Source organism: Peromyscus leucopus, chromosome X (genome assembly GCF_004664715.2).
Source record: "Peromyscus leucopus breed LL Stock chromosome X, UCI_PerLeu_2.1, whole genome shotgun sequence".
Classification (NCBI taxonomy): Eukaryota; Metazoa; Chordata; class Mammalia; order Rodentia; family Cricetidae; genus Peromyscus; species Peromyscus leucopus.
In genome coordinates, this window is record NC_051083.1 from 90,598,003 (window position 1) to 90,615,214 (window position 17,212).

Genomic DNA, 17,212 nt, shown 5'->3' on the forward strand with positions numbered 1-17,212 from the left:
GGAGAAGAGTTAAGAGAAAAATCTTAGGGGAAAGATATAATTCATCCCCATCTTAAAAATACTTTACTTTTAAATTGTGTGTCTCTGTGTGTTTGTGTGAGTGCATGTGCACACAAATGCTGGAAAATTCAAGAAGAGGTCATTGAATTCTCTGCAGTTGGAGTTACAGGTTGTACATGGGTGCTGGGAACTGAAGTTGGTTCCTCTACAAAAATAGTATGTGCTCTTAACTGCTCAGACATCTTTCCACCTCCATCCTCACTTTTTTTTTTTTTTTGGTTTTTCGAGACAGGGTTTCTCTGTGTAGCTTTGCGCCTTTCCTGGGACTCACTTGGTAGCCCAGGCTGGCCTCGAACTCACAGATATCTGCCTGGCTCTGCCTCCCGAGTGCTGGGATTAAAGGTGTGTGCCACCATCCTCACTTTTTTAATGTCAGTGTTTTGTTTTTGTTTTTAAGAACTAAAAACCATAGAAATACATAGATATTTCTTATGTAAACAATGAAACAATCCCGTGTTTAGTGCCGAGTACTACAGGGACTATACAGAAGGAGTGGTTTGGTAAATATTTTTGTTTCACATAGGAAACTTTAAGTTATGTTAATGACTTAAATTATCACTAATTAAATTAAACACCAATATTTATGCAGTATTTTCTTTGTATTATGTGTTATGCACTCATTTCATTCTTTTTTAAATTTTAATCTTCACAACAAGCCCTTGAGGTAGATACTGCTATTATCCTATTTCTCTGGTGAAAAAATTTAAGCCCTCCAGAGGTGGTGTTTTTGTACAACATATGGCAAGTAAATGATGGAGTTGTCATTCAGAAACAGGTATCTGAAACACATAAGGACATGCATTTTCCATTTAAACATATTGTTTTGTTCACTGAACAACAGTTTCCTTCCTCTTACATATTTATACCCATATTCCTCGTGGAGAGAAATGAACCTCTCTTGCTAGAATTATGAAAGCCAAGATATGGATATGAGAACACCTGGTCAAAATTCTATACCCACAAAAGTGCCAGTAATGTTTGCACAAGTGATAGATAGCAAGGCTTTGTAGTCTGAGAGGCATTGATGACTATCACACTAGCATGATATCTGGACTTAATGGTGCCATATTATTTTTACTTTAAAGTTGATTTTATCATGTATATGCATTATATGAACTAAGCAAGTTCCATCTATATGTTTAGGAACACACAGGCACACACAGATTAAATAAAAGGAGGTCAAAAATAGTTTTCATTTATTTTATTTTAGGTGTATAGGTGTTTTACCTGCATGCATGTCTGAATACCACATGCATACCTGGTACCTATAGAGGATAGAAGATAATGTTGGATTCCCTGGAACTATGGTTGCAGACAGTTATGAGCTGCCATGTGGGTGTTGGAATTCAACTCTGGGCCCCATGGAAGAGAATTCATTGCTCTTAGCAGAGGAGCTATCTTTCCAGGACCTAAAAATTTATTTTTAATTATTTGCATAGTGTGTCTGTGTTTGTCATTGTTTATATGCGATTGCAGTTACCCATGGAGTCCAGAAGAGGGCATCAGATCTCATGGAACCAGACTTAACAGTTATCTATGAGTCACCTTGCATGGGTTCTGGGAATCGAGTTCATGTCTGCTGCAAGAATAGTACACTTTCTTTTAAAAATATCTTTATTAATTTTTGAGAATTTTGTATATGGTATTTTGAACATTTCGCCCCTCCCCCATCTTCTCCTTGATCCATACCCCCATTCCATACTCACCCAATTGTGGGTCTTAGTTTTTAGAAATCCTGTTGAATTCCATTAGTTATGTCTGCATATGCTTAGGTGTGTGCACATCCATTGGAGCATATCAGACCTACCTGAAACCATGCCCTTAAAAAAACCTGATACTTCCTCTCCTGGCAGCTATCAATTGACGATAACTCCTCATTTAGGGCTGAGTGAGACTTCATGCCCATTTTCCCTCTCCGTGCTGGAATATGGTCTGGCTTAAGCTTGCACAAGTCTTTTCCATGCTGTCACAACCAATGTGACTTCATCCGTGCAGCTGCCCTGCTGTGTTCGGAGGACACTGTTTGCTTATAGTCGTTTACTGCTTCTGTTTCTGCAGTATTTCCACGCCCCCCCCTTCTGAAATGATCGGTGAGCCTTGGTAGGAGGAGGTTCAGGAAATATGTTCAATTTAGGGGTGAACATTCTACAGTCTCTTATTCTCTGGGTCTCTATGTTAATTGCTATCCATTGCAAAAGAAGCTTCTCTGATGAGATTTGAGAGAAGAGCTAACCTAACTGCTAAGTCATTTTTCCAGCCAGGGCTATGCAGAGAAACCCTGTCTCAAAAAAGCAAGAAAAAATTTCTAATAGACACATTTCATCATGGTTCAGTCCAACATAATGATCAACATAAGTTCTCCAGTCTCTGGGTGCCTTATTTTGTTCTTTAGATGAGGCCATGGTTTCCTGAAAGTTTCTGATGTTAGTTGGTATATGATGGCAGTTGCAGCCTGAAGGACTAACTAGCCATTTATTCCCATCTTTACAAACTATTTTTGTATCTATCACTCCAGACAGTCTAACCTGGTTGTTTATTTTCTAAGAGTGTTGTCAGTGCTGCTATTTTGTCACTAGATGATGACCTAAGTCTGTGAGTACTATGGTCCTTTGTTCATATGTTATGTCTGTTTCATCACTAGAGGATACCTCATGATCACATTTGTTAAAAGTCTGTCAATGTGTTATTCAGGATGGATTGTGCAGGCTCCTAAAAAGGGTCATCTGTTTCCAGTAGGTCCAAGAGCCTTTACCTGAAGTTAGTGTGGCCTAGAGGCCTCATCCATACTGAATAATCTACTGTTTGGACAGCACAGGACTCTGCCTAAAACTTGGCCTTACTGTAAAGAGTATACACACAGCAATGGATTATGCTGATTTTCTCTTCCTTACTCAGACAGACAACTTTGCCCATGCTGTACTCTGTAGACTTAGGAGAATGGTGGAGTTGGCAGTTCCATAGCCACTGCAGTTTTTTTAAAACTCAATCATAGGCACAGGATCCACAGTCCACTCAAACAATTGAAGCCCAAGGGCAGCGCCAAGACCTGCTGCTATGACCTATTTGGTCTATTTTTGACCTGATGCAGATGCAGCTGGCTAGGGGTGAAGGAGCCTGCTGTACCAATTTGTCCTACTATGGCTACAGGTCTCTGCCTGGTACCAGGTATGTTGCAGAGGCTCTATCTGTGGGCAGTGACTGGATGGCAGAGACCATTGGGTTCTTCCTTATGTATAATCTCAGTACTATGGACCTGGCCCTGAGTTCTAATGTAAACTCTTATGGTTAATTCCGAATTCTAGCCTTTTTTTTCCATTATGGATGTTATGGATAGAGGTTTACTCTGTATAGTGCTGCTCACTCAAGTTGTATGGAGAGTTGGTGGAGCTAGTTCCTTGGAGCCAAGACTGCTAACTTGAAGTTCAGATTGTAGATTGTAGCAGATATGGCCACAGGGTCTGTTGTAGCAAAAACAAAAGTCTGTCTGCCTGAGGTTTCCTGTCTTTTCTAGTTTTGGGGTGGGCCCAGAAGCTCCATCTTTGGGCATCGGCCTGAGACCAGAACCTGAGGGGCTCTTCCCAGTGTTGCATTTCATCATGGTGAGTCTGGTGCTGAGTTCTAACTGTAACTCTCTCTCCTCCTAGATGAGTGGCATCTCTCTAAGCTGTGCTGAGGTGGGAGGGACATGAGTAACACGTTCTTCCTGTCTTCTTCAATGCATCTTTTCCCATTATTTAACTAAAACTAGGGACTATGATTTCTCCCCTGCTTTCATTAGTGGTTGTGAGGACACTTTTGAGTATAGTGGTTATGTGGAGATAATCACTGGAGTGTCTTACCCCACCTCCATCTTTATATGCCTCTGGCTATATTATAGAGAACTGGGTGGGAAGGAAAGATCTGTAGTAGTGAGCAAGTAGTCCTGCTGAGTCCTTGGCAGCTCAAATATGCGTACAGTGCAGTCCTGGAATAGGTTTTGAAGATGAAGTTGCATTAAGGCTCTAGCACAGAATTATGTAGTTTATAAATATATTTGTTTCAGCCAAGTAGAGTACCTCTGATGGTTACTAACGGAAATGCTAATTCTAGTCAGAACAGCGTTTTTGAAAAGAACTATCCGAATGCATTTAATGTTTTGCACTGGAAAGATGACAATATTTCTTTCAACTGAGATAGAAACCAAAATATTTCAGTCACTCCTGTGACACTAATGAATCACAGACACAGTGAGCTTGCCAAAGATACACAAGCAAAATATATTTCTTTGTGGTGCCTGAAGCATGTCAGGATAGAAGGAAATTTTTTTTAAGCTTCAACCTTGAGTGAATAAATGAATGACAGGTGTTTCAGAAATTGTTTTAAAATATGTTCTCTGTTCTACAAATTCTGGAAACCTTTACTCATAGGAACAATATTAGAATAGGGTTATTTTTGTTAGTCTAGAAAAAGGATATCAGTATGTGTAAGTACACATATATCAAGAACAACATTTTATTAAATACTTACTGTGTTCTAAGTACACTGTCATGTGGTACTAAAAACACCATATGTATTGAGTACTTCTGTTGATATCACTTTATAGATGAATAAGTAGGATCAGAAAGGTTATTTCTTTGCTGAGGCTGTGGAGGCTGAATCATCTATGATTACCTCAAAAATGCTTTTTAACACCTCTTGGCCCCAATTACAGACTAAAGATGAAGAAACCATTTTATTAATTATTATTGTTGTTGTTGTTTGTGTGTATAGTATATGTTTGTACATGCGTGTTGTGAGTCATGTGTGGAGGTCAGAGGACAGCTTTGTAGCATCGATTTTCTTCTATCTTTGTGGGGCTTGAAGGGAGGAACTCGAGTTGTCAGGCTTGAATTACTGGTTGGCAAGCATCCTTCCTCACTAAGCCATATCACTAGCCCTGAGACTGGTGGATTTATTTGACTATACAGCATACCGCCTTTACTGTATTGTGCTATTTCAGAGCTATATGTATAGGTTAAGTATCTAGGCCAAGATGATATAGGAGGTGGTAGAGCTAAAGAATCGAGTTCTTGTGGTTATATGTTAGGAATTGAACATCTGACTACTACCTCAACTGTCTCAGAAGTGGCAGCAGACTAGCAGAAGTAGGTACACAACTTAAAAAAAAAACAGGGACATTCATGTAGGATATATGGTAATGAAGGAGTAGATAAAACAGTGAATGATAAAATATGCTTTCCTGCACAGATATAACCTGTGTAACGTTAGTACCACCTTTGGTTGTCACAAGATAGGAGTGAAGAATGTGATGTCTATATAAACTATACTAAAAGGACATTATAATCCCACTCGAAAACCTTTCCTGTTTACCTACTGCCCGAAGAACCAAGCACTGATTCTGTGTCTTGGTGACTTCTCCTGCTATGACCACTGTCTAGTCTGGAAGTTTGAGCCTAAGTTGTTCAGCTATACCCCGGATGAGCTGCATTCACTCCCTGACCAATTTTAGTCTTGAATTTTTTTGCCTTTTTGTCCCCATTGCATATTGGTCTTTGGATGTTTCCACATCTGCTTCTCTTGACTAGCTGCTCACAACAGTCTACCTGTGAAATCGTAGTTCTCCTTCAGTGCTTTTCTCGGACACCACTTCACACAGTCTTTTCATGTTAACCTGGAGCATGAGATGCCTATGACTTCACTCTTCCTAGAACCTGCAAAACACCTGTTTTTTAAATTTAAAATAGTTTCCATTCATTATATTTTGATCACATTCCGTCCCTTTCCCTATTTCCTCTTAGATCCTCTGCACACACCCACTTCTTGTTCTTTCTCTTTCTATTAAAAAATCAAAACAAGCAAACAAACAAACAAACAAAAAAACCCAATAAGACAAAAATACCAAATCGAACCAAATTGAAACAAATAGCTCACAAAAACTCAAGGAGTTTGTTTTCTGCTGGCCAGCTACTCCTGGTGTGTGGTTGATATACCCAGTAGCAATCTATTGGAGAAAGCTGACTTTCCCTTCCCCTGCAGGTATCGATTGCACACAACTTCTTGGTTAAGAATAGGACCCCGTGTCCACTTTCTCTTCTCAGTGCTGGGACTTTGTCTGTTAAACACATTTTAACCTTTGTTTTTGAAGGGTGGCTATGTTATTGATTATTCAAGCAGGGACACTTGTGAGAATGATAGGGTTTTCTCATAAGGCCTATGGCCTATTTATCTCAGGTTCTTGGTGTTGGTAACAGCCCCAAGTATGGTTTTATCTCATGGAGTGGGGCCTTAAATCCAATCCAAAGGTGGTTGGTTACTCCTATAACATTTGTGCCACTTTAGCACTGTGTATCTTGCAGGCAGGTCACTATTGTGTTTCACAGGGTTTGTAGATGGGTGAGCCTGATTGCTTTTCTCCTTCAGTAGCATGTACAGTACTTTCCAGTGCTATGAATGCTAGTCAGTAGGGGGTGAAAATTCTAGCTGATATCTGTTCAGTATCCCTGTGTTGGATTGTATAAGTGTGTGGTGTATTCAGCAATATGGCCTTACTGCTAGGTTGTATAGGGTAGCCAATAGCATTGATAAATAGTCTGCAATGCTTAGAGATGGGTCTATATGACCCCTTTGGTCAACTCAAAAAAAGATGTAGTCCATTCCTGGTTTGGGGGTTTTATTCAGTAGCATTTAATGTTTAGTTGGGACATTATTCCCCCTGCCCCATTATATAATAGTGGCTTATGCAAAATGGATTTTTCCCTACTTTTTTTTTTGTGTGTGCTTACTTTTGGTTTTGTATATTTTTTGGGAGAGAAAAAGAATATGAAGTTGTGTGAGTAGGGTGGGAGAATCTTGGAGGAATTGTGGGAAGGGAAAGAATATAATGTAAATATAGTTTTTAAAAATATTTAAAATTGAAAAAGAAAGTGAAAACGTGTTAGTAAAATGACAGCAGGATAATTGATATAAACTAATCCAGGAATGTTGGATGTGTTGATTATTTTACTCATTATTATATCCATATTTAGTTTATTTAGTTTTTTCAAATACAATACACTCCTTTCCATATTACTATTCATATTAATATTCATAACTCCTAACGCATTGTTTGTAGGGTACATAAAAGTCCTATCATGGGTATTTCTACTTAGTTAATTGAAAAAATCAGGTTAAGTAAAATCACACACACACACACACACACACATATATATATTGGTTTTTCGAGACAGGTTTCCTCTGTGTAGCTTTGAGCCTTTCCTGGGACTCACTTGGTAGCCAAGGATGGCCTCAAACTCACAGAGATCCGCCTGGCTCTGCCTCCCGAATGCTGGGATTAAAGGCGTGCGCCACCACCGCCCGGCTTTTTTTTGACGCATGTATATTTTAAAAATACATTTAATTAGACTGGTGTACTGGCTGGTTTTATGTCAACTTGACAACAAGCTACAGTCATCAGAGTGGAAGGAGCCTCAACTGAGAAAATGCCTTCATAAGATCCATCTACCAGGCATTTTCTTAATTAGTGATCAATGGGGGAGGGCCCAGCCCATTGTGGGTGTTTTCATCCCTGGGCTTGTGGTCTTTGTTTCTATAAGAAAGCAGGCTGAGCAAGCCATTGGTAGTAAGTCAGTAAGCAACACCCCTCCATGGCCTCTGCATCAGCTCCTGCCTCCAGGTTCCTGCCCTGTTTGAGTTCTTGTCCCGACTTCCTTTGATGGTAAGCAGTGCTGTGGAAGTGTAAGCCAAATAAACCCTTTTCTCTCCAACTTGCTTTTGGCCATGGTGTTTTGCTACAGCAATAGAAACCCTAACTAAGACATCTAGAGAGACAACTTATCACTCAAGAGTGCTTGTTGCACAGCCATGAGGTCTGGGGTTTGGCTTCCAGCACCTATGTGTGGTGGTTTGAATTAGAATGGCTCCCATAGGTTCATATATTTACATACACAGTCTCTAATTGGTGGAACTGTTTGGAAAGGATTAGGAGGTGTGGCCTAGTTGGAGGAGGTGTGTCACTGGGGGTGGGCTTTGAAGTTTAAAAGCCCATGCCTGGCCCAGTGTCTTTATCTCTGCCTGATGCCTGCTAAGCAGGATGTAAAGCTCTCAGCCCCATGCCTGCCATGTCTGTGGCCATCCTCCCTGCCATGATGATAATGGACTAACCCCCTAAAACTATAAGCCACCCCAATTCAATTTTTTCTTTATAAGAGTTGGTCATGATGTCTATTCATAGCAATAGAATAGTGACTAAGATACCATATATAAAGCCTGACATCTTGCAAATACCTGTAATTACTTTCATGTGATAGGATTCAATATTCTCTTCTGGTCTCCACATCTACAAAGGCACATACACATGCATAAAAACATAAATAAAAGCAATCTAAAAGTATTACTTTAAAACATATTTTTATGAATACATAAATGTTCAATTACTTATTAATCCTGTGATTTGGGACTTACCGTGACCTTTCTTTTGAGGATGTCCCTTGACTAGTGTTCCATAGCCTCTTTTCTTTTCTTTGTAGAAGTCACATCTGTAATGCATTGTCTCTGATTTCCACAGCACTATCTTTAAAATCCAGTGACATCCTAAAGATAATTGCAAGGTAACAAGTAATAATTTTCTTCTTAATTTTTACAGTTGTCTTATCTCCAATTAATTGGACATCATTTTTTAAAAAATGATTCCACTTTAACTAGACTTAACAAATTTTAGAAGTAACTCCTTTCACATGCATAGTCTATTTGCATAAGATTTTATTAAACTACACAGTGAAATAGCAAATGGAATAGGCTGAAATAGGTTTTACTTTTTACTTATTTGTATTTTTAAAGTGATTAATTTATTTTTATGTGTATGAATATTTTGTCTGTATGCTTATGTATGTATATCACATGTGTTCCTGGTGCCTGTAGAAGCCAGATGAAGGTGTCAGATCCCATGGAACTGCAAATAGTTGTGAGCGATGGTATGGGTGCTGAGAATTGAATCTAGGTCTTCTTCATGAGTAACAAGTACTTTTAAGCACTGAGCCATCTCTCCAGCCCCTAGTTGTTTTTGTTTTCTTTTATCAAAAGAGGTTTTTGAGCACACTCAACTGACCTTTGGTAAGCTGAAAGTATTATGAATGGGAGTTATAAAACTTGGAAAAGGGGATCAGCACACCAAACAAATGGCTCAGTGAATCTCATGAATTAGTCATTAGGTTTTCTACATAGAGTGATAATGCTTTGTTAATCTGATGAGTTGCTTATGGGGAATTAATTAAGAGAATATTTACTATAGAAGGTTCTAGTCAATATTTAAGAAATTTAATTGAGTCTATAGAATGAGTTTTAAGCATCCAATTGTATTAGAATTCTTACCATAGTGTCTAGGAAAGGGGAAATGCAGATAGGGTGACCAGTTTTATTAAAATTAAAATTATAATATGGAGTCTCTGTTCATAGGCACGTCTCATCTTTCCACAGCACTTTTGTTTTCTCTGTAGCACTTGACACCATCCTAAATCCCTTACTTATTTAGTGGATTACTGTCACTCAAATCAGAGATCAATGAGGGGAGGAGTTTGGAGGTTTCTTTGCTTATGTGTCACCAGATCCAGGGAGTAGTATACAGTAGGTGCTCAGTAAATATTCACTGAATAAGTAAATGCACAAATGAATGATTTAAAAATCATCTAAACTGTAAGAAACCTTTGAGATGATCTAGTTCAATATACCGTTGCTTACAGGTCCAATATGTAACTATAGTCACAAATAACTGGGTTCGCATTCATCACTGTATTTGCCATGTAAATTTGGGCTAATTACTTAACTTTTCCAATGTTTATTTTCTTATCTATGAAATATGTGGTGATATATTGTATACCTTAATAAAAACTGCCTGAAGATTAGAGAACAGAACAAGCTAGTAGATTAGACACAGAGGTCAGGCACTGGTGGCACATACCTTTAATTCTAGCACTCAGGAGGCAGAGATCCATCTGGATCTCTGTGAGTTCAAAGCCACCCTGAATTACATGAGCTTGACTCAGTGTAGGAGAGAAAATAGAGCCAGGCAGTGGTGGTGCACACCTTTAATCCCAGTACTTGGGAGCCACACACTTTTAATCCCAGCATTTGGGATCTTGCACCTTTAATGCCAGTATTGGAAGCACACGCCATGATGGCTTGGCAGAGAAAGGTATAAAAGGTTTGAGGAGACAGGAACTGAAGCTTTTCAGGCTGAGGGGTCCTAGAGGTAAGACGTGGCTGTGGCTTGTTCCTTTAGCTCTCTGATCTTTCAGCGTTTACCCCAATATCTGGTTCTGGGTTTTTATTATAAGACCATTTTGAATTCGTACGACAGAAATGGGGATAATAATAGTAAATGGTGGAGATTTGATGAGTTGATACATGTCAAGATCTAGTATAGTGTTTAACAGAGAAATTTTGTATTAGTCAAAGTTTACAAAGGTTTGGCACTGAGAAATTTTTTTTGTGGTATTGGGGATTGAATTCAAGCCCCTTTGCATCCTAGGTAAGTGCTCTATCACTGAGCTAAATTCCCAGCCCCTATGGGATTTTTTTTTTTTTTGAGACAGTTTCGAGATGCAGCCCAAGTTGGCCTTAAATTTACAATCCTCCTGCCTCAGCTTCCTGAGTCTTGGGATTACAGGTATGTGTCAGAATTCTTAGCTCAAAAATAGTGGGAATTCAATGCAAAATATTTAGTAAGAGAGGCGAAAGTGGAATTGAGAAACCTAACAGGGAAAGGGAAGATAACGTTTAGATTAACAACTTCAGAAATCCAGGAATTGGAGTGACAGTGGCAAGGATGGCAGGGACTCATTGCTAGAGTCCAGAAAAGGTCTTAAAACATATGTGGGAAGCTAGAACCTTTGTAGACCTCTCTGTAAGCAGCTGAACCGACAGGGAATGTTTAGCTTCTATGGGAGATACCACTCAAGGTAACAAGCAAGTGAGAGAAAAGCCTTTGTTTCTTCCTTCTTGGTGTTTTCCATCTCTCTTCTACTATCTGGCATTCCCTGAACTGGCTGGAATCCAGCTCACTTGGGAACTTGGGGAAGACAGTTTGCAGAGGTAAAGCCCTTCTCTGTTTGATATGGAGCAGAACTGGAGAAGAAAGGGAGCTAGCATGCTCTTTAATCAACAATTATTATTACTGTGATTGGCCTAACACAAGGCTGAGCTAGCTGACTACAGGCATCTGTTACATAAGGAAAAATGTATTAAGTGGTGAATCAGAGACAGATTTTGTCATATTTAACCCCATTTAGATTAGTCAGAGTTTGACTGACTCACAAAGGATTGGCTGGCTATTTTAACCCCTATGGTTCAGTGCATTGTGCTTCTAAGTTTATTAAATGTCGGCTATGGACATAAGCTTTCCTCTAATCAGAATCTTAGGCTACTTCTTCATTTTACAACTGAATGTTACTTACAGTTCCATCTAAAATTAATGTAAACTGAAATGTTTAATTTTTGGATGTTCAGCTTAAACAGCCCAATTATGGACGAAATTTAAATTAAAAACTCGGCAGGAATCAGATGGCTTATGTCTCTGTGTGATGGCTTTTATATTAAATGGTTTACATGAATGCTGTTGTTTATCTTGGAAACAGGTTGTCATGCATATTAATGAGCCCCAGGTGTTAACTTCATGCTGTTTTCTTTGCAATGAGGAAAGTCTTTAAGTATATTTTACAAGTATTTATTATAATAATTATAAGGAAGTGCTTTACTCATCGTAATGTTTACCAGCTTCTTCTCCTAATTCCAGCTCATTTCTGAATTTCCGTCCTTTCCCATTGAACATTTGATTTTGAATGCTGAAGGACTGCATGCACACATGAGGGACTGGAGTTGCAGAGGCACTTAATAATGATAAAATCAATCTAGGAGATCTTCCACTGGCAAGGCTTCTTGTTTGCTCAAGGCAGATGCTGTATGCACCTCTTGCTGTTTTCTATTTTTCTACCAAGAACAGAGAGTGACCAGTAGATTGCATACTTCTTAAAAAAGTAATCCAAATCCTTTATCATTTTCTAAATTTCATTGGGGCATGTAAATACAGACGTTTTGATCATTTCAGGGACCACTTGGAAGTATGAGAAATTCTCTGGTCAGAATGCTCTAATTGACTCTGACTAATATTACATGTAGGAGGACAATATTTTAGAAAAGATTCACAGAGCAGCAATGATCTACCTAATTACCTGAGATGGATGTTATATTGTGCTGTAAGGTACATCCCCTTTCTGAGTGGTGCAGGCACACACTTCACAACTTTATTACTAACAGGTTTTTAGGATCCATTTAATGCTAAGTGTTCATCTATGTTCTAATGGTACAAAAGTATATAAAACACCAGACTTTGTAGAATGTATAGTCCCACCAGACTTGTACATATAATTCGAGGCCCACAACTGGTCAAAGTGTGAAAAATAAGAGACTGTGGAATGTTCTACCCTAAACAGGCCATCTGTAGCATACCCTCTTTCTCCTAAGTATCATATCACACCCCCCTTCTCCTAAGGCCTCAGAAGAGGGGGCAGAAAGACTGTAAGAACCATAGGTTGATGACTAATAGGAAATAGTGTTTTCTGGACACAACAGGGCAGGTGCACATATGAATTGTCAGCAGTTGAGACAAAACTTGTAAGATCTACACAGGCTCAAGCCAAACAGCCTTCCAGCTTGGAGAAGGGATTTGAGTATGAAGTCCTGTCCCTAGCTAAGGAATTGAGGGAAGTTGATAGCTGCTGGGAGAGGGAGAAGGACCGCTACTTTTCTTTAAGGGTGTGGCTCTTAGCCACACATCCAAGAGTATGGTTAGCATAAATGGACATGAAGGTAGGTGAGTGGGGCAGAGGGAATGGATCAGGGAGGTTTGGAAGAAATCTACCTTGTTCATTATGTCTTTAAGTGTGAATAATACAAAATAAAACAAGAAAGAAGTGTTAGTGGTGTCTATACATTAATTTGGAGCTCAGTAGAAGCAACCAAGACAGCCTTAGTATTGGGGTACAGCTCTTAAAGAAGATGATATTTGAAGTCTTGAAAAAGGACTAGAAGTATGTTCCTGAGTGAAAGTACAAAGTCAAGGCAATAAAAGGAAACACTGTATAACTCAGAAGATCATTGCTACTGTGGTGTTATGGTTGGGACAAGATGTTATGGAAAAGGCTGAGAAAGAGGTGCAGTTGGATTGTGGAAGGCCAGTCCATAATGCTGTGGGGAGTTGTTGTTTCTTGTGGTAGAGGTATTGTCAGATAGACTGAGGAGAAGTAGTAGGGTTTAGGGAAGAATACATGTTTTCTCTGAGGCCAGAAATGAAATATGAGCTGAACAATACTTTATTTTGAAATCTGACTTACATGCCCTGAGGCTTCTCTCTCTGAGTATGGGTGTGTGAAGACTTCTAAAATCATGACAGAAAAAAAGCCAAATCCAAAGAACTCAACTTTTAAAATAACATTTGTTGCACTTTTTTTCTGATACAAATGAACACATGTTCATTTTTAAACTGTGTACAGAAAATCACAAAGGAGAAAATGAGAATCACTGATGATTCTGATACTCAGAGATAATGTTTTTAGTATTTTGGGGCTTTCCTTCCAATCCTTTCTGTGCATACACACTAACATGCATGTATGTACACACATATATTCTGACTGACATATGTATATCTTTTATATAATTGGGATACTATTAAATATGTTACTTTATAATATTCCTTTTCACTTACAATTGTATACTTAGTTTTCCATATTATCAAGCATTCTTTTAAAGCAATTTTAAAATAACTATGTATCTTAGTTATTGTTCTATTGCTGTGAAGAGCCACTATGACCAAGGCAACTCTTATGAAATAATTATTTAATTTGGGGACTTGCTTATAGTTTTAGAGGGCTAGTCGTCCATTATCATCATGGTGGAGAGCATGGCAGCAGGCATGACACTGGAGCAGTTGCTGAGAGGTGCATCTTGATCTACAATCGCACATGCACACATACTCACACTCTCACACACATACACACACATAGAGCTAACTGGAGATGGTGTGGGCTTTTGAAACCGCAAAGCCTACCCTCAATGACACACCTCCTCCAACAAAGCTACATCTCCTAATCTTTCCAAGCACCTTACCAACTGGAGACTAAGCATGCAAATATATGGGCCTATCAAGGCCATTCTCATTCAAACCACCACACTATGCAATTAAACTTATATGCACATTAGTTGTTCCTTTTCTATTACTGGACAGTTATTTTCCTCACTTGTCTTGTTATTATTTGTAATGCTATAAAATCATCCTTCTACATAAATATTTGTATACCATACTGATTATTTTCCCTTGTATGAATTTTTATAAGTGAGTGCATATTTTTCAGAATTTTAATGGACTTGGTAAATGGTCTGCTAGAAATATCCACTTTTACATCTACTTATAAATGTCGAAAGAGTGCTTGTTGCTCACTTTCTACAGTTCTGCACATTCATAGGTGAAACTGGTATGTCATTTGTTCTAGTTTATTAGCTCATTGGTGAATTTTGCCACCTTTTAAACATCCTACCAGTCATTTATGTCTGTTTTGTGAGTTTCCCATGTGCAGCTAGGAAGAGTTACATATAGCTGGAAGAGAGGCTTAGGAAGGAGTGAGCGGAATCTCAGGCAAGGTTCTAATGACCTCCTCTACCCTCTTCTATAAGAGAACAGCAACAGGTCTTAAGAGTCTCTTGTAAGTAGTCACAGCGGCTCCAATGTAAATGGTAATAATGACTGTTGTGCTTTAAAGATTGCCTTGTATAATCCTTGTCAGAGTTTTTTTTTTTTTTAATTTACTTGTATTCTTTGGATAAAGGGTCTCTATTGTTGGATACTCACTCATGATGTTTTTCTTTTAAAAAACTTTTTATTGAAAATGATTTAGCTTTTTAGTTTATATAGACTTTATTTGACACAGAGTGTGAGAAAAGACTGAAAAATTCAAATAGTGTGTCCATTACTTCAGTGTTTATTGAATAATTTATCTAACTTCCTTCTGTATTCAAATGACAGGTTATTACAAATTACATCTACTTATTACAAATGTCAAAATAAGTAGATGTAATTTACTGTATATCAAATGCTCATGTAATTCCATATCTCTTTCTCGACTCTTCTTGTTCTGAACTGTTACTGAAACAGATGTCATTTACAATTATTGTAGATTTATTAGATATTTAATAACTGAATGTGCACATTCTTCTTTAGTAGTCTTATTTATTTTTTTTGCTAGATTTTCCTGTTTGTTATTCCATTTAACCTTTAGATTTATTTTGTATACTTTATATAGTAATAAATAAACTACAATGAATATTGTGTATGCACCACGTGTGTGCCTGGTGTCTGAGGAGGTCAGAAGTGGGTGCCAGATCAACTGGAAGTGGAATTACAGATGGCTGTGAACCATCATGTAGGTTTTGGTAATTGACCCAGTTCTTCTGCAAGAGCAACAAGTGTTCTTAATCACTGATTCATCTCTTCAGCCCCAACTATAGTTTTTATTGGAATTATGATACAACTCTAGAGAAAGGAGTTGATCTTTATGATATTTGTTTTTCACAGCTAGAGATTTCACAATACTTGACCTCAAATACATTATAGAGCTATAGTGGTAAACATAATCTGATACTGTCATAAAACACACATTTAGACCAATGGAATAGAATAGAGGGTTCAGAAACAAAACAGCAAAGCTATGGCCACCTCATTTTTGACAAAGGTGTTAAAAGCATACACTAAAAAGAAGATAGAACATTGTAAAGTGGTGCTAGGAAAACTGGATAACCATTGGCAGAAAAATGAATTTAGATTCATATCTTTCACTTCATACAAAAATCAGTTCGAACTGGATCAAATACATTAGTTTAAAACCTGAAATGCTGAAACTGCTAGAGAAAAACAAGAGAATACTCTTCAAGATTCTAAAGCAGGCAAGAACTTTCGGAACAGAATTCAATAGCACAGGAACTAGATGCAAGTATCAAGAGATGAGACTATAAAATTTAAAAGTTTCCATGCAGCAAAAGAAATATCAGCAGAGCATAGAGACAGCACACACAATGGGGAAAATACTTACCAGCTATACTTCACACATGGAGCAGATGTCCAGAATTTACAAAGAATTGCAAAATTTAACACCAAGGTAACAAAACTGCCACTCACCAAATAGGCTAATGAAGATACTTTCTTTCCTTACTTTTCTTTTTTTTTTGTGAAGATACTTTTCAAAAGAAAAAAAAACTACAAATGGCCAATAACTATTCTTAAAAGTGTTCAACATCTCTACTCATTAGGGAAATGCAAATTAAAACTGTTTTGAGATACCACCTCACTCCAGTCAGAATGGCTATCACCAAGAAACTTGATGATAAATGTTGGAAAAAATGTAGGGAAAGAGGAACCCTGTGGTGATATATTATGTCCCCAACTATATTGTGCATACTAATAAACTTATCTGGAGTCAGAGTACAGAACAGCCACTAGATAGACATAGAGGCCAGAAAATGTTGGCACACACGCCTTTAATCCTATCACTTGGGAGGCAGAGATCCATCTGGATCTCTGTGAGTTCAAAGCCACACTGGAAACAGCCCGGCATGGTGACTCATGTCTTTAATCCCAGGAAGTGATGGCAGAAAGCAGAAAGCTATACAAGGCGTGAAAACCAGGAACTAGAGCCTGGTTAAGCTTTTAGGCTTTTGAGCAATAGTTCAGCTGAGATTCCTTCTGGATGAGGACTCAGAGGCTTCCAGTCTGAGGAAACAGGATCAGCTGAGGAATTGGCGAGGTGAGGTTGGCTGTGGTCTGTTCTGCTTCTCTGTTCTTCCAGCATTCACCCCAATAACTGGCCTCAGGTTTGTTTTTATTAATAAGATCTTTTAAGATTTGTGCTACATAGCCCTTATTCATTGCTGGGAGGGATGCAAATTAATACAGCCATTATGGTCATTGGTTTGGAAGTTTCTAAAACTAGCAAAACTATAACTACCACATGACTCATTTATTCCATTCCTGGGAAAATACCCAAATAACTCCATGTCTCAGTTAGGGCTTGCAATGCTGTGATAAAACAACATGACCAAAAGCAACTCGGGGAGGAAAAGGTCAACTTCATCTTAC